This window comes from Mus musculus, chromosome 4 (genome assembly GCF_000001635.26).
Source record: "Mus musculus strain C57BL/6J chromosome 4, GRCm38.p6 C57BL/6J".
Taxonomy (NCBI): domain Eukaryota; kingdom Metazoa; phylum Chordata; class Mammalia; order Rodentia; family Muridae; genus Mus; species Mus musculus.
In genome coordinates, this window is record NC_000070.6 from 101,359,027 (window position 1) to 101,378,297 (window position 19,271).

At 43.8% G+C, this 19,271-nt stretch overlaps 1 long non-coding RNA gene and 1 pseudogene across 1 annotated transcript in view; one reads left to right on the top strand and one right to left on the bottom strand.

The window, feature by feature from the left end:
* Positions 1–19,271, top strand: part of 0610043K17Rik (RIKEN cDNA 0610043K17 gene) — a 45,403-nt gene that overhangs the window by 5,244 nt on the left and 20,888 nt on the right. The window contains exons 2-3 of the long non-coding RNA NR_040640.1: positions 7,964–8,113; positions 15,232–15,297. This is a non-coding gene — a long non-coding RNA (RIKEN cDNA 0610043K17 gene). The remainder of the gene's footprint in view (positions 1–7,963; positions 8,114–15,231; positions 15,298–19,271) is intronic.
* On the bottom strand, positions 3,052–3,891 carry Gm12795 (predicted gene 12795; annotated as a pseudogene).

The window sequence follows — 19,271 nt, forward strand, 5'->3', positions numbered from 1 at the left end:
CAATAATCTTCTGCTAGTTGTCAAATTTATACCTGAGAAATATATATCTTGAAAAATGATAATCCCTATAAATAAAACCCATGTCCAAGTGAGGGCATGGTTTTTGCTGTCGTGCGTTAGTTACTTTTACGTTGCTGTAATAAAATACCATCCCCAAGGCAACCTATAGAAGGAAGGGGGGGGGGGATTGTGGTTCCAGAGAGACATGACTGCATCCTGGTGGGGAGGCATAGCAATAAGCAGATATGGCAGCAGATGCAGGAAGCTGATAGCTCACATCCTTGACAGCAAGCACCAAGCAGAGAGAGCAAACTGGATGAGGTAGGCGGCTTCTAATCTCAAAGCTTGCCTCCAGTGACATACTTCCTCCAGCAAGGCTGCCCTACCAGAACCTTCCCAAACAGCACCACCAGCAGGAGATCAGGCGGTTAAATGTCTGAGAGCATGGAGGACATTTCTCTTTCAAAGCACCACAAGTCAGTTCTGAGCTTAGTTCTGATGATCCTAACAGTGTAACAGTGTCTACCTAAGCAAACTACTTCTCAGTTGTGCTTTTCATTTCTCTCTCTCTCTCTCTTTTCTTTTCTTTTTTTTTTTCGTTTTTCGAGACAGGGTTTCTCTGTATAGCCCTGGCTGTCCTGGAACTCACTTTGTAGACCAGGCTGGCCTTAGTCCTGGAACTCACTTTGTAGACCAGGCTGGCCTTAAACTCAGAAATCCGCCTGCTTCTGCCTCCCGAGTGCTGGGATTAAAGGCATGTGCCACCACGCCCGGCTGCTTTTCACTTCTTTACCCATATGATGAGCATAGCACCTTAGGATTAAAGTTTAGTAAAAGACACGGAAAACACTAAGCGTGATATTTGGAACAACATGTTCACTGGAGAGTGGCTATCCCAGGAGTAGCTCGTGCTATAATCCCAGCACTTGGAAAGGCAGAGGCAGGAGGAGCTCAAGTTCTAGGCTACCTGGGGCTATATTGCAGTAGAAAATGAAGCGAACCAAGGAAATTCAATACCGTTCCTATTAGTGAAAGGTTCTGTGACATAAAATAATCCAGAATAGGTTCTGCACTCAAGACCTTCAATTGTAACCTTGAAAAGATGTATAAACGACCAGACAGACAGGTGGGCCGGACAAAAGGAGCAGCAGACCACTGCTGCTGCTTTGTGGTATCGACCTAAGATATAATTAAGATCTAGAACTATCACCATCCACACTGTAGCAAAGCCCAGTCAGAACACATGCAAAGAGCTTCCCTCTCTGAAGAGTGAAAAGTTGCCTTCTCACACCAATGAAGAAACTCAATCGAATTGGCGTGCTTCTGTGGTTTAAAAAAAAAAAAAGCAGTTTCTCAGCAGGTTCCTTTCACCCTGTGAGAAGCATCCCAGTTGTGTCGTTGACGAGCTCTTGGAGAAACGTAGTTAATAGGAAGCCCTTTTAGTTGTTAATTAATTAAAACACTTTAATCAAGAATCATTTTCTAAGGAACTTGTTCCCAGCCCTGAGTCAGGTGCTAAGAAACACGAACGATGAAGATAAGGACTTTGCTCTGGAAGAACTCACACTCCAGTTGTACTTTATTAAACAAGTGTTTATTCATTATCCACCAGGAGGAATTCAGTAATGGATAAGACACTAGGCTTTGTCTATTGGGAAATCTAGCAAGTTAATAATACACATATTGGTTCAACTTCCTCAAGAAGTATGTGATTGGCTGGTGGTAGCCCACATCTGTAATTCCAGTATTTGGGGGTGGGGGTGGGGCACTGGAGCAAGAGACTCAGGAGTTGAAGGTTAGTCTCCCTTACAAAATGAGCTTGAGACCAGTTTACAGGGTTACATGAGACCCTAGCTGAGGAAGTGAGTGAGTCTAAATTGAAGTGTGTGACTGGCACAGGTTTCAAGCAAGAAAAACTTTATGTATCTATATTTTTGGGTTTTCTTCTCCCTACGGCTTTTATTCCTTAAGACAGAAATTACCCTCGAGAAGGTAGTTTAATCTCTATATCTTTTTTTTTTAAATGTATTCAGTCCAACTCCAGAAGTTCCCATAGTTTATAACAGTCTCAACCTTTTATTTATTTATTTATTTATTTATTTATTTATTTATTTATTTATTATATGTGTGTACACTGTAGCTGTCTTCAGACACTCCAGAAGAGGGCATCAGATTTTTGTTATGGATGGTTGTGAGCCACCATGTGGTTGCTGGGATTTGAACTCAGGACCTTTGGAAGAGCAGTCAGTGCTCTTAACCGCTGAGCCATCTCACCGGCCCCCTAATCTCTATATCTTAAATCATACAAACCTATATCTTGCTTATGTAGGGATTGTGCTGGGTTTTTGTTGGCGCTGTGTTTGGTTTTGCTTTGTTTGTTTGTTTGTTTTTGTTGTCTTCAACTTGACACAAACACTGATCAGCTGAGAAAAGGGGACCTCAATTGAGAAGACTCCCCCATCAGATAGGCAAACCTGTGGGCCAGTTTCTATATTAATAGTTGATGTGGGAGGGCCAAGACCTCTGTGAGCGGTGTCATCCTGGGGAAGTGGCCCTGGCCTGTACAAGAAAGCAAAGCAAGCCGTTCCTGAGGAACAAGCCAGAACAAAGCACTCCTCCATGGTCTCTACTTCAGTTCCTGCCTTAGGTTCCCCTTGCGACAGAATATAAGATAAAAGATACCCTTTTATCTACCAAGTTGCTTTTGGGTCTGATGTTTATTACAGCACTAGAACACCATTTCAGCTGGGCAGCATCATGAACTATGTAAGTTACTTTCAGCACCCAAGGCTGGGCTATTGAAGATGTGTTCTGGTCTCTTCAGTTCTTGTCCTCTGAACCCCGATTCTCCCCAAACCTACTATGAAGATACTCCAAAAAGGCAACCCTGGGGCTATAGAGATCATGACAGCTATCATTAACTCCAGGCCTAGGAGGTCTGACTCCCTCTTTTGGCCTCCATAGGCACTGCATGAGCATCAAGCTCAGACACACATGCCAACAAAACACTGATACACAAAATTACAAATAATAATAATAGCAATAATTTTCTTCAATATGTAAGTCTTTTATTGTCCCCAAAGAGCCCCCATTGCACTGGTAACCAGGATCTTGTTTCTGAGCTGGGTACCTTAGGTCTTACCTGCCAACCTGCTGCACTGTTCCCTTCCCAGACACATAGATGTCGTCCAAAAACTTTCTGAGATCCTTGTTTTTAACTGTTGTGGCTTGCTGAATCAGAGCGACTGAATTTGAAACAAGTTCAACATCATTTCCTTCAAGGATTAACTCATCCTTCTGGGCTTGGGAGACAGAGCAAGCAGCACCTGGCCTCATCTGAACCCTGCGGATGGATTTTCCACCCAAGAAATTCAAATTTCAACTAAAGACCCATTTTCCTGAACAACACTGTTGATGGGGAAGGGAGCATACACAGACCTCATCTTTTTTCTTTTTTGGTTTTTCAAGACAGGGTTTCTCTTTATAGCCCTGGCTGTCCTGGAACTCACTTTGTAGACCGGGCTGGCCTCGAACTCTGAAATCCACCTGTCTCTGCCTCCCAGGTGCTGGGATTAAAGGCGTGCGCCACCACAGCCCGGTGCCACAGACCTCATCTTAACAGAAGCCCAGTGTAACATCCTTGATCTTGTTCTGAATGTAACTGCAGATGGTTCTGACAGTGGCCAGTTCCTTTCTGTTACCCCACTATTTGTCAATCCAGAGCCTTTTCTTTGTCTTTCCAAGGAGACTTGGCTCTACGTGATTGAAGTCCCTCCGCAGAGTTCCCCAGGGGCCCTTCGCGCCCCTTCAGAGTGATGTTGAATTTTCTGGAATGTCGGCAGTCTGAGTGCTGAGAAAGGTCTTCGTTCTCACAGTAGATGAGGCAAAGAGCATAATAATTAAAAAAAAAAAAAGATATCCTGGTTTTATTGTTTTCTTGTCATTAAAACTTGGACAAGGCGCCACTGAAACCTGCCACAGAGGTTTTCATGCTGCAATGCGCAAGAAGCTCAAATGGAATCTAGTCTGGGAAGGTGGTTTGGAAAATGTATGGCACTAGCGTGGCAATTTAATTTACAGGCAAATTTCAAGTTCTTCCTGGCATTGATAGGGATAGTCCCTCCCTACAGGGCCTGGCATTCGCCTTGCTTCTTCAAATGCCAAGGGACAATGGAGATGGAAGTTTCCAAGCATGCTCTGATTTCTCTCCCTCTCCCTCTCCCTCTCCCTCTCCCTCTCCCTCTCCCTCTCCCTCTCCCTCTCCCTCTCCCTCTCCCTCTCCCTCTCCCTCTCCCTCTCCCTCTCCCTCTCCCTCTCCCTCTCCCTCCCTCCTTGCCCCCAAGGCTTTATGCTGGGGACTCAAGCCCAGAACTTTTCAGCATAATAGAGACTCCTCTACTTCTGAGCCACACCCCCAGCCTGCTATCTGTGAACAGTGTGTTCCCCAGCCATGGTCATTTCATAAGTGGCTTTTATTGTTTCATTTTTGATCCAGGGAATACCTCATCACAACTGAAACCAAAGTCTGACAAACTGTGTCTTATAATGAGTACGTACAATTTACTTTGATATTTTCTATTTTAAAAATTGTTTTATTATTACATATTAATTATGAATGATGGGTCTCGTGACATTTTCATTCATACAACCTATTTTGATTATACTCACCCTTTTAAAGATTTTTTTTTCAAATTTTGTGAGAGTGTACACATGTGTGTGAGAGTGCAAGTGCCCTTGGAGGTCAGAGGTATCAGAGCCTCTGGAGCTGGAGTCTGGCAGCCAGACATGAGAACTGAACTTGGATATGCTGCCGGAGCCATACCTAATTGAGACCACTGAGTTCAAATTTGTACCCAAAGATGACTTTGAACTCTCCTCGCTCTCTCGTCCCACTTCATGGGACTAGAGACAAGATCCATTGGGCTTGGCTGGTATTTTCTTATTTATTTCACTTTTTTTAAAAGTTAGAAAGTCGGAGATCTTCTTGGGGTGAGGAGCAATGCCTTGCTACCCCAGCCCTTTTACTCCATCCATGTATTTATTCCAACTGCACTCAGGAAGGCAGTACAGTTGGTAGAGTGAAAAGATGGAACCAAGTGGCTTGTGACTTGCAGGGAAGGTTCTGCACTGGGACTTAGTCCCCACCTAGAGAGGATTCTATTCCGGTTGGATGGGGACCAGTCACAAGTCCTGCCCAATAAGTACAATGGCATTTTCCCATCTGCTGCAGCCAGTCAAGCCATGGCTCAGCAGAGGCCTGTCCAGGTGCTCTCTATTTCCTCCTCCTGTCTGCCGTCCTCCTTGCTTCCTGCTCATTGCCACCTATCTGGTTATCGAATACTTGCATGATGAATATTTGACAAATGAAGATGATGTAGGTACTGGATTGTTAGCAAACTGACCGGATGTTAGTCCCACATGGGCTGTGGCATGACAGTTTTGAATGGCATTGTGGCTGTTCTTCTTGTGGTGTGGCACCACCCGTAAAGTCATCACACTGGAGCATTATTGGTGCCAAAATTCATGGTTGTTTTCCAATGACAGAAAAAAACAGTGTTGCCTACTCAAAAGACTACAGAAACCATTACATGGTTCAGATCCATCTCATTTTCACGATGGAGGAGCCTGCAGGGCACCATTCTAGAGTCCTGAGTGTTGTAAAATGTGAGCTTTAAGTTTCAAGTGCTTTCTTAGGTATAACATGCCCCGCTCATCTGTTTACTTTTGTATGTTACGTTTGTTTGTCAACTTGACACAGGTTAGAGTCATCTAAAAAGAAAGAACTTCCATTGAGAAAATGCCTCCACAAGACTTACTTGTAGGTAACCCTGTGGGGCATTTTTCTAGATTAATGATTAGTGTGGGAGGGCCAAACCTGCTGTGCACAATGCCAAGCCTGGGTAGGTCATTCCAAGACATCCAAGAGAGCAAACTAAGCAAGCCAGAGGAAGCAAGCCAATAAGCAGCATTCTTCCATGGCCTCTTGCCTCTAGCTTTCTCTCAGTGGACTGTGGCTGAGGATATGTAAGTCAAATAGGGTCTTTCCCAGGTTGCTTTTGGTGGAGGTCCTTATCACAGCAACAGAAAGCAGACTAAGACATGTGTATAGCTTTTGAGGTTTTGCTGAGTTCAAATCAACAAAAGTATAAAATATAAGAAAGTGTAGCTGCAGGTTCGTGGAGAGACTCAAAGGAGCTAAGGTAGACAGTGTTAATGGAAACCCAATGTCCTTCCCGGGTCTCCACATGTGCACACATAGGTGTACATGCATGTGCATATAACATATGCATAAATTGGTCAACCCACCAAAATAATGCCACAATCCACAGGCCGTAGTGTGTGCTTTCTAAACACTGACCCGTATTGTCCAGTGAGATTTCTTCTACTAACCTGAATGGTACAGCTGTCAAACATTTACCTCATCTGTTCTCTCTAATAGCATGCACCTTGCCTGTGGGTGCATCTACAGTTACCTCTCTTCCCGAGTCACTGGAGTCCTCACAGAAAGAAGGCAACAAGAGCTACAGCCAGGATTTCAAAGGCTCCCTGAGGTCAGGCTATGTAATTGCAGGCTGGGCTATTTATGAAACAGAATATTTATCTACAGAATAATCACAAGCATGGTTGTGGAGATGGCTGAGGTTTGCATCAAAAAACAGGAAAACCTAAGTTCACGTCCCGGTACCCATGTAAAATGCCAGTCACACAGGTATGAATGTGAGTTTGTGACCCAGAGCATGGGTAGTGTGTGTGTCTGTGTGCGCGCGCACGCGCGCGTGTGCATGTGCGTGTGTGTGTGTGTGTGTGTGTGTGTGTGAATGAGCTCCTGGTTCAGTAAGCAACATTGCCTCAAAAAAAAAAAAAAAAAAAAAAAAAGACAGTACCCAGGGATACCCATTGTCAACCTCTGGCCTCCAAGGGTGTGCACATACATATGTGTGCACACATCCAAATGAATACTGCCATATAACATATACTCACAAATTAGTAAATATAAATACAATTTTATAAATATGTTTAAATGACCACAAATGGGCAACGTTGTTCATCTTACAATAAGTGGATTTTGTTTGGCAATGTCTCTTCCTCCGACGCCGATTCCTAGTTAGGGCGAAGTTATTTGTGGTTTCATTAACGTCAGAGTTAAGAACATATTAAATGAAGATCCCTGTGCATCACACTGGCCTTTTTCCTAAAGGATGAACAGGTCTGCCTGATACCCATTCAGACAGCCTGCGTAGACATGCTGGGAGATGGTAGACTCGGGATTGAAAAAGGAAAATGATGGAGCGATGGAGAGATGGAGGGATGGAGAGATGGAGGGATGGAGGGATAAAGAGATGGAGGGGAGGAGGGGTGGAGGTGAACTCACTCATTCTTATAGTACAGGTAGTGTTGCTCTCATTTCAGGCCCTCTGACACCTGTTCCCTAACTTCAAATTGCTTCATTACTTTTTCTTGACTGGAAGGTTTTGCTTTGTTGGTAGGGAAGGGGTGGTTAAACAGCCAGTCTCGGCCAATGGTGTCACGTGATCATCTGAATGGGATTTTTTTTTCCCCTTGAAACTGGGTCTCCTTATTCCAGTTCCCAAGTCACAAGGTCGAGTGAGGGAAGAACTCCAGAGAGAACAAAAGAAAAATTAGAAGAGGTAACTCAGACACCTGATAGGCTGGACTGGTTACAGGGAAATAAGATGTAATCAGTGCAGGGAGGAGAGCCAGAGGTGACACTTGCTTGTTTTTAAGTGGCTGGAGTGACAGCAGTGTCATTACACTGAGGGAAATGATCTGATAGAGGGAGCCTTGGGGACAGAGAGGCAGGGCTTGCTGGTTTGGGGTTTTGAGTTTTCATGGTGGATGGAGACTAAGATTCCTGGTGTTCTGGGGCGGGACTGAAGTGGGAGAACACATATGGAGCCTAGACATGGAAAGACTGAGTCTCAGTGTCTGTTTGTTTGGACAGGGTCCTGCTAGCTCCACCTTGAGAACACTGGGAGTATGGGCTTACAGCAGAAGAGGAAAGTGGTGAGGTCACCAGCCGAGGAGTGGATGGGGAGAAGAGAGAACGGAAACTCATTGAGAAATACATTGTGTCAGCTGGGAAACCGGACAGGTACGGCGTGGTTAAAGTGAGCTCACTGTGTGTGCGTGCATGCGTGTGTGCATGTGTGACATGTCTGTGTTCCTGCGTCTCTCTCTGTGTGTCTCTCTGCGTGTATGTGCTTATATGTGTGTGTTTGCCAGCTACAACCAGCTGCAAAAGGTATAAGAATAGTAAAATGGAGAGCTGGATTCAAATGGCTAACAAAGTTCTATTGTTCCTGAAAATCTAAGTGAAGAGGGAAGAGGGAATGAATAGAGGAGGATTTCAAGGGCTCAGGACAGTTTAAAAAAAAAAAAAAAATCTAAAAAGCTCCTCCCTCTGGTCTTTGCATGACTGGCTCCCTCTTGTGGTTTAGTCATTCATTGCCGTCACCCTCCTTTTGTTTTGTCTTGTTTTGAGACAGTTTCTTTATGTAGTCCTAGAGTGTTTGTGTCCGTATGTGTGTCTGTGTGTGTGTATGTCCGTTCCCTCTCTGTGTGTGTGTGTTGTCATTCTTTTAAATCTACAGAGAATTTAATTTCTTAGTACTTTGTTTTACCTATCTAATCCATCTATCCATCATCTTTCTATCTATCTATCTATCTATCTATCTATCTATCTATCTATCTATCTATGTGTTCACCTACCCACCTATCTACCTGTTTCTCTATCCATCAATCCAGCCACTGATTCAACTATTCATTCCTCTGTTGATCCATCCACCCAACCATTTATCCATCCATCTGTAGCTGGCTTCATACTTCAAGAATAGATGCTCCAGGGCTGGAGAGATAGCTCAGCATTTTAAAGCACTCACTGATCCAGAGGACCCAGGTTTGATTCCCAGCATCCACATGGTAGCTCACAACTGTCTGTAATTCCAGTTCCAGAGGTTCTGGCACCCTCCCACAGGCATACATGCAGGCAAACCATAAATGCACATACAAATAAATAAATCTTAAAAAAAAATAGAAGCTCCAAAATGCAAGGTCCTGGTCAGTAGTGTTCATTGTTTTGTAGCTGCCACACTTACCATAGTAAAGACCACAGACTATTTGCTAAGAGAGTGATGAGTGTCCTGGGAATGTAGCTCAGTGGATGGAGTGACTGCCTCCATGATAAGGCTCTGAGTCCCATCTCCAGTACTTCATAAACTGAGTGTGGGGGTACAAGCCTGTAATGCCAGCACTCAGGAGACCGGGGCAGGGAGGTAAGAATTTCAAGGTCATCCTTGGATAATATATAGTGAGTTTGAGGACTGCCTAGAGTATATGAGATGAAGAGAAATAAGGGGAAGAGGAAGGGAGTGAAAGAGATGGGGAAGGTGGAGGGTGGGGAAGAAGAGGAAGAGGAGGAGGAGAGAAAGAGGGTGAAGAATGCTTAGGTCATACATTTGAGGACTTTAGCACTTTATAGGTGGCTTTCTTTTTTCTTTTCTTTTTCTTTTTCTTTTTTTTTGATATTTTCTTTAATTACATTTCAAATGTTTTCCCCTTTCCAGTTCTCCCCTTCAGAAACCCTCTATCTCATCCCCCTTCCCCCCTGCCTCTATGAGGTGCTCCCCCACCCACCCACTCCCATCCTCCCACACTGGCCTTCCTCTACACTGGGGCATTGAACACCCTCAGGCCCTCAGGCCTCTCTTCCCACTGATGTCCAACAAGGCCATCCTCTGTCACATATGTAACCAGGGCCATGGGTCCCTCCATATGTATTCTTTGGTTGGTGGTCCAGTCCCTGGGAGCTCCTGGGGAGGGGGTGTCTGGCCTGTTGACACTGTTGCTCCCTCCATGGGGCTGCAAACACCTTCAGCTCCTTCAGTCCCTTCTCCATCTCCTCTATCAGGGACCCTCAAGCTCAGTCCCTCTGTATTTGTCAGGCTCTGGCAGAACCTCTCAGGAGACAGCCATATCAGGCTTCCATCAACAAGCACTTCCCATCATCCACAATAGCGTCTGGGTTTGGTGGCTGTATATGGGATGGGTCCCCAGGTGGGGCAGTCTCTGGATGGCTTTTCCTTCAGTCTCTGCTCCATACTTTGTGTTGATATTTCCTCCTGTGAGTATTTTGTTCTATAGGTGGTTTTCTAAATGAGCTCCTGCCCATATTTTCTCTGATGAGATAATAAGACACCCTCCCCCCCCCCAGGTTAGAGCTTCTTGCTAGCCCACCCATTCTAACACTCCTCCGGGGTTTTCCAAGAGTATGAGAGGAGAGCTTTTGTAGGAGGTGTGGGCAGAGACAGATACTCCACAGACACAAGAGCTGTCAGTTTTGCTTTCAGACATCTTTGCTGGGGATGGAACCCGGGGCCTTGCACATGCTAAGCACACACTCTATGACCGAGCCATACACCAGGCTGAAGTTTGACTTAGAGACGGCAAGAACCTACCCGTTTTAACTGGAACCTTGACTTTCTGCAAGTATCTGAATATGCAGCTAACACTACAGTTCAGCTTTATAACATTTCAACAGCAGAAAGACTCCCTCTTGCTTTTCTGTTTCCATCTTTGCTCCCACCCCAGTCACAGGCAACCCCTGAGCTGACTGTCACTACAGGGTTAGCCCATCCTACCTAGGATTTACAATTGTTATAGAAATGGATTCATAAATTATATGGTCTTTTGTGTCTGATTCTTTCCCTTTTTATTTTGACATTTAGGAGTGTGTGTGTGTGTGTGAGAGAGAGAGAGAGAGAGAGAGAGAGAGAGAGAGAGAGAGAGAGAAAGAAAATGTGTGTGCCTGTCATGGTGTGCATGTGAAGGTCAAAGGACAACCCACAGGGTCAGCAGCTCTCTCCTGACACCATGTGGGCTCCAGGAGTTGAACTCTGACCCCCAGGCTGTGTGGCACGTGCCCTGGCTGCCACACAGCTAGGCCCTGGTTCTTTCCGTTCCTTACAAGGCTATATTGTGGTGATATCCTACTCAGTGCTATACAATATTTTGTCAGCTTGACAGCGGGTGGAGATCCCTTCTCAAGGGTGGGTCATAATGAGTAAGACTGCTGCAAGTATTTTAATGCAAGCCTGTATGTGGACATAGTTTGTTTTTTAATCTCAGGGGGTTATCCAGAAGTTGAATTGTTAAGTTCAGTGTATGTTTAAGTTTTTTAAACATGCCAGACAGGTTGGGCACATTAGTTTGTACCCGGAGTCACACCTCCTCTGGAGGTGGGGGTTTTATGTACTAATTTGGTATCTTGCAATTTCATTAAACATACTTATTATCTTTAATACATTCATTTTGGTCATTTGGAGTTTCATGTGTGTGTATGAGTAGGAGGGGGGTGTATTGCAATTCAACTCAGTACCTTGTACATGATAATCAAGTATTCTGTCACTTAGCTATACCCAGCCCTTTATTCGTCTTTCATATGTCATTATGTTGTCTGAAATTATATTAGCTTCTTTTTTTAAAGAACTATTTGTGTTTACTTTATGTATACAAATATTTTGTCTACATGCATATGTATATATGCCTGGCGCCCACAGAGGCTGAAAGAGGGTATCTGATCCTGAAACTGCAGTTACAGACAGTTGTGCACAGCCCTGTAGGTGCTGGAAACCAAGCTAGGTCCTCTGGAAGAGCAGTATGTGCCCTTAACCGCTGAGTCCTCTCTCCGGCCCCACATTAGCTTTAAATTTTTTCATTACATTTTATTTATTGTGTGTGTTTGTACTCATATACACGCAAGCCATAACTTGTATGTGGAAGTGAGAGGCCAGCCTTTGGCAGGCAGTTCTCTCCTTCCATTGTGTGTCCTGAGGATTGAACCCAGGTTGTCCAGCTGAGCATTCACTGAGCCATCTCACTGGCCTGACCTCACTGAGACATCTCACTGGCCTGACCTCACTGAGCCATCTCACTGGACTGACCTTAGCCCCCCCCCCCCTTTTTTTAAAGACATAGTTTATGTATGAGTGTTTTGCTTGCATGTATATCTGTGTACTACATGCCTTCAGAGGTCAGAAGAGGATGTTAAAACTAAAGTTACAGACAATTGTGAGCAGCTCTATGGGAACTGGGACTAGAACCCTGGTCCTTGAACCCTGGTCCTCCTCAAGAACAAGTGATCTTAATCATGGAACGGTCTCTCCAGCCCCTGACATTAGTTTTCAAACAGTTATAACTCACAGTAACATTTACATGCTTTGCTCACGTCACGTCAGTCAGCATCTCTCTGTTGCTCGGCACTATCACTACAAATACCCAGTACTTCTAAGGGTAGGGTAGGGTCCTCTAAAGACTGGAGTGTCCCGCCAGCATCTCCAGCTATGCATTGATTTCCAGCTATGGCAGTTGGCAATACTCTGCCACAGGATGGCATTACTCATGCACTCTCGCACACACAGGATTCTTTCCTCTTCACCTCTGTGATTTGCCTTAACCTTTGTAACAACTGTGGGCCATCGTCCTGCTATGGTTGTAGACATCTTTGTTGTTGTTGTTTATTTTATTTGTTTGGATTTTAAATTTATGATTATTTTTATTGTGCTTGTGTGTGTGCACACATGCGTGTGCGTGTACATACATGTGTGCCTATGACTTCCAGTGTTCATGGAGGACAGGCATCTAGTTCTTCTGGAATTGGAGTTACAGGCAGTTGTAAACTGTCCAATGCGGTTTCTGGATCTGAACTCAGAACTTCTGCAAGAGCAGTATGTATGCCCAGCCACAGGGCCCTTTCTCTAGCTCCCTAGTCAGCTGCTTTTTTTTTTTTTTTTTTTTTTTGAGTCAGTCTCACATAACCCAGTTTAATCTCAAGCTTAGTCCAGTTCTTGCTCCTACCTTCCAAGTGCTGGGATTATAAGCATGTGCCACCACAGCTGCCTATGAACTTTTGCCTCCTGGAAAGTAAAACATAAGAATATCTTTTTGAAAGATAAGCTATAAAATTAGTCATGAGTTAGAGTAGGCAAAGCCCAAATTGGTATAGACAACCTGGTCTACCAGGCCAGCCAAACCTACAGAATGTGACAGGTCTCATCTCAAAGCAGAAAGCTAAAGTTAAACAAAGAAGATGAGGTTTCTATTTTAAAGATTTGTTTTTATACTTATGAGCGATTTGCCTGCAAGATGGATGAGTGGATAAAAGTACTTGTAGGCAAGCCTGATAACCTGAGGTTGATCCTGGGGACCCTCATGGTAGAAGAAAAATGACTCTTATAAGTTGTTCTCTGAACTTCAGGTGTATGCAGTGGTATACACACACACACACACACAAACACACACACACACACACACGGAGTTAATTTATATTTTTAAGGGGCTGGTGAGATGGCTCATCTGTTAAAAGCACTGGCTGATCTTCCAGAGATCCTGAGTTCAATTCTGAGTTCAAGTCCCAGCAACCACATGGGATCTGATGCCCTCTTCAGGGAGGCGGATGTATATGCATCAGAGCACTCATGTATTAAATAAATAAGATTTTTAAAAAATATATTTTTAAATAGATTCCTATGCCTTTAATTCCAGCACTCTGGAGGAAGAGGCAGGTGGAGCTCATGAGTTTGGGACCAGCCTTGTCCACATAGCAAGTTACCATTCAGCTAGAATTACATGGTGATGCCCTGTCTCAAAACCAAGAGTGCATGTGCAAGGATAGAGATGCGTATCTAGTGAGTGAGTCCCCTCATTATAGTCATACTATAGTCAATGAAATACTTTATAACTCTATATATGTGTGTGTGCGTGTGTATGTATGTGTGTGGAATATAAGCACATACGTGTACATGAGCATGAACGGAGGCCAGAAGAAGTCAGATGTCTTGCTCTATCTCTTGGTACTATCCCTCTGAGACAGTATTTCTCATACAATGTGGAGCTAGGCTGGCTGCCAGCAGGCCATCACAATCCTCCTGTTTCCACTCTATAAAGCACTGAGGTTGCTGGTGTGTGCTGCCGTGCCGTTTCTTACGTGGCTTCTATGATCTGAACCCAGGTTCTCATGCTTGCACAGCAAACACTGACCTGATAAACTATCATTCCAGCTCCAACCTGGATAGCTCTTAAAGGACTTTTATTATTTTTAAATTGTGTGCATGCATGTCTGTGGGTGGATTGAGTTTGTTTAGAGTGCCCTAGAATCCTAGATTTGCATGCTGAGTATGTAGACATCATGAGTACCCCAGAGACTGACTGGGCCATCCATCACCTTAGCCACATGGCCACATCGGGCCCCGACTCTCAGGAACTGTGTGTGCTCCTTTATAAATTGGGATCTGTGGCTTAGCTTTTCAAAAATAACTCTGCAGGGGACAAATTGTTTGTATCACCGCTTCTTCCTTTGATTTACATTTTGCCAAGACTCTTGCTCAAGCTTGTAATGACTAAAGACAAAGCCCCATCTGTGGGGGAAATGGTGTGCTCCTCTGCGATGCACTGTCGTGAGGATCCAGGACTCTGATGGTGGTGGTGGCCGGATAGGGATATGGCTCGTCAAATCACAAAACTCCTCATATATGCAGGAAAAGCTATTCAGCACCGTGAATATGTGATTTCTGTAAGCCAAGCAACTCAAAAGCAAGACCCTTATAACACTTAAAAAATCAGGGCTTCGTTTCTTCCTGAGACTTGATTTCTTGCAGTAGTTCATACTAACTACCCACACGTCACATTTCCTAAGGGTCGGCATGCAAATGTTATAAAGTCTTGCAGCTCTTGGCTCTTAGTCTCTGTTCTTCTGCACTGTTAAAAAGCAGTTTCTTGGACAACTGTGTGTGTTGCCCATGCCTATAATCATAGTTCTTGGAAGATAGAGGCAGAGACTCAGGAGTTCAAAGCTACCATCTGCTATTACGTGAGTTTATGGTGAGACTAGTTGGCTACGTGAGACTCTTTCCCAAAAGACAATGAGCAAACAACAAAAGTCTGAAAGACACTTATGGCACATTATATACATAAAAAAATCGTGCATGCATTTATTCTCTCTCTCTCTCTCTCTCTCTCTCTCTCTCTCTCTCTCTGTGTGTGTGTGTGTGTGTGTGTGTGTGTGTGTGTATTTGTATGCCTTGATGTTCATTTTTGGGCCAGAGGACAACTTTTGGAAACTATTCTCTACTTCGACCACGTGGACCCAGGGATTGAGCTCAGGTCATCAGGCTTGGTGCCTTTACCTCCTAAACTGCGAGTCTCTCTTCACTCCAGGGTCATTGGCCACCAGGCCACGAGGACAAAGGGAGCAGAATCGATGAACAGGATTTCAGATGGCCGGTCAGTATGAAGGGAAATGATGACACATTTCAGAATCAACTTCTGGGAAACAGATCAACTTTAATCGGGGTGAAACGGGTTATATGATCTTGGGGGAGGAGGTAGGATTATCCAGGGTGGGCAAAGGCCATTGGCTGAAGGCTAAGGCACTGAGCTGCCTCATTACCATGGGGAAGGACTCCAGGAATCTCAGGGGCTTGCGGATCGGATTCTCATTAGGAGAAAGGAAGCTGAACCTATGATCTAACCAAGGCCATGTGGCATTCTGAGGGCAGAGGGCATAGGGGTTTTAAGCTCCCCAGACAAGGTCAGAGAAGGAGAAGCCCTTCTGGTAAAGGGAGTCCCCATTTTTGCATCGAGTTCAGAAGGCTATCTGGATGATAGTAGACTTTGACTTGATTAGCAGGGTTTCTCCACACTGAGCCATCTGGCTGGCCCACATGATCTAATTTTTTTTTTAAACATTGTTTCATCTGATTCTTTTTCTAAAGTGAGATATTACTGAAAGAATGATTCCAATGATTCCAGGGGTGTTTAACCTTGTGACATTGTGACCTGATGTTGACATCTACAAATGTATATAGGCTGCTGTAGTCATAGCTCTCTCCTGAGACTGATGTGGTCTGAAGGCCACAGGTTGAAATGCCTGATTATTATTATTATTATTATCATTATCATTATTATTATTAATAGTCATTGGTTTTTCTTTTGTGTATATGGGTGTCTCCCTGAATTTTCTGTACATCACATGTTTGGGGGGCCCTCAGAAGTCTTAAGAGAGTAATGGTTCCCTTAGAGTTACAGATGGCTGTCAGCTGCCATGTGGGTGCCAGGAACCAAACCCAGATCCTCTGGAGGAGCAACCAATGGTGATAATACCTGAGCCATCTCTCCAGCCCCAGAAATGTCTGAATTTTAGACAATAAATATGAAGTACATTATGGCATATAGCAAGTACTCCATAAGCACTAGTTGTCTGCCTTTATTTGTCATTCAAAATGATTTATTCTTAATATTATTATAATTATATACACAGGTGCACACAGGTCACAGTGAACCAGTGGAGGTCAGAGGACAATTTGCAGAGTTGGTTTTTCCATTTCCCCTTTACACTGGGGATCCCAGGATCTTAATCATGCTGGGTGGCAAGCACTTTATCCACTGAGCCATAGCATGGCTTTTGTTGTTATTGTTGTTGTTGGGGTGAATGTCTAGTTTGAGGCAGGGTCTCTGTATTTAGGCCTCAATGCCTTGGAAATTTTTAGGTAGACCAGACTTTTCTTAAACTCACAGAGATCTGCCTGCTTCTGCAAGTGCTAGGATAAAAGGGGTGTGCAATCATACCTGGCTCCTAACATTATTGTTTTTAATGTGTTCTCTCTCTTCTCTGTCTGTCTGTCTCTACGCCCACATACATACCCTTTGTGTGTGTCTGTCTCTGTCTAGCTCTCTCATGTGTGGCTAGGGATTTGGATCAGTAAAAGAAAACTTGCTTAAAATATGTTAAGACCCTAGGTATAATCCCTGCAACCACAAAGAAAAATCATATATATATATATATATATATATATATATATATATATATACACATACACATACGTACATAACACTTATATACCCATACACATATACATAAACAGATACATGCATATGCACATACATACACACACACACACACACACACACACACAAAGGGAGGAGGCTAGTTAAAATTGAGTATCATTTTTGGTCCTTCTTAGGAGAACAAAATACTCAAAGGAGCAAATATGGAGATAATGTGTAGAGCAGAGACTGAAGGAAAGGCCACTCAGAGACTGTCCCACCTGGGGATTCACCCCATATACAGTTACCAAACCCAGACACTATTGTGGATGCCAAGAAGTGCATGCCTAAGAGGTGGATCCTGATATGGCTGTTTCCTAAGAGGCCCTGACAGAGCCTTACATATACAGAGGTGGATGTTAGCAGCCAACCGTTGGACTGAGCTCAGAGTCCTCAATAGAGGAGTTAGAGAAAGGACTGAAGGAGTTGAAGGGGTTTGCAACCCTACAGGAAGAACAACAATATCAACCAAACAGACCCCCCAGAACTCCCAGGGACTAAGCTATCAACAAAAAGGAGTACACATGGCTCTAGCTGCATGTTTAGCAGAGGATGGCCTTGTCATGCATGCATCAATGGGAGGAGAGGTCCTTGGTCCTATGAAGGCTCGATAGATGCTCCAGTGTAGGGAAATCGAGGGCGGGAGGTTGGAGTGGGGGTGGGTGGGTGGAGGAAAACCCTCATAGAAGCAGGGGGAGGAAGGATGGGATAGGGGGTTTCCAGGAGAGGGGGAAACCAGGAAAGGGGATAACATTTGAAATGTAAATAAAGAAAATATCCAATAAAAAAGAAAAAATGGGTACCATTTAAGCCCTTTTATAAGCAATTCCCCAAATCTGCTCTTGCTCTGTTTACCCCAAAGTGGAAATTAGCTTTTCAGGGTTTCTTACACAGAGAGAATCCAGCCACAGAGATACAGACGTGGCTCCTTTGCTGTTCTTGGTTCTCCTGTCTGCAGTTGCTGGCTGTAAATTTTGTAGTTCTGTGTATGAAATTGAACACGTATGGGATTTTTTGCAGACATGGCTTCAGTCTTTATTATTTCTGGACTCGGTTGCTACTGCCATTATTAAATCTGCTGATCTCCAGTCTTTTCAGGGCCCAAACCGACAAAACACCAGAAGCTGGAATACTAATGACAATCTGGTCAACTCTGTCTTTCAGAGACTCATTAATTAAAACTCTCAGTTTAGAATGTACCAGAATTCCCCACACCCAGTTGGTTATACATTCACATTTAATTTTGCTGTCTCTATCAAAATACTCTGAAAGGAAAAATAATAAACAAGATTGCAAGAGGAGTGTACAGCCCACTAAAGAAAACAGAAAAGTGAGAGTATTGGAAACCCATTAGAGGTGTCCACACGCCCATAGATTTAAAAGCATAGGGCCTGGGGAGATGGCTCAGTGGGCAAAGAAGCTAACTATGCCCCCTAATGGCTCACCTGAGGTGGATCCCTGGAGCTCATGTATAAAGTTGGATTTGGTAGGAGGTGTCCCTAATCCCAGTCCTCCTATGACAAGATATCTGAAGACTGGAGGCCAAAAGTACATCATGCCACAGGAACAACAAGAGACCCTGGCTTGGTCAGGTGGAAAGCAAGAACCAACTCCTAGCAAGGCCTAGTGATACACGCCTTTAATCCCAGCACTTGGGAGGCAGAGGCAGGAGGACCTCTGTGAGCTTAAGACCAACCTGGTCTACATAGTGAGTTCCAGTTGGCCAGAGTTAAATAGTGAGATCTTGCTTCCAAGTAAAACAAAAACAAAAACTCAACTCTCACAAAAGCTGCCCTCCGACCTTCACATACCCAAGAGCATGCTCGTGCACACTCACACCACACAGATAAGCAAGCAGATAAGTAAAATTTAACAGTTAGATGTATGCATGTACGTATTATACAATATGATTTACTGATATATATTCCTCTCTCTATTCCTAAATAGACCCGGCTTTCTTGGTGGCATGAACAATATTCTTATACAGAGTAAGCACTCAGAATGTGAACGTTAAATGAGCAGGTTTTTCAGTGCTACGTGGATATCTGAAGTGTCACACACACACACACATGTATGTGTGTGTATGTATATATATAAGTATATATATATACATATATATGCATATATATGTATTTTACTAAAATAAAAATTATGTGTGTTCATATATGTGTACAGTATGCATGCAGGTACAAAACTATCAGTAGTGTCTGCAAGCAGGAGTTAGGAGTATAAAATGATTGTTGGGTTAATGCTTATAAAATATAATGATACAAAATCTAGACTGTACAAAAAGGCCGTGATGTAGACCTGAGAAATCCTTAAATGACATACTATTACACTTTCCATTTTATTTCAATATTAAAAAAAAATTC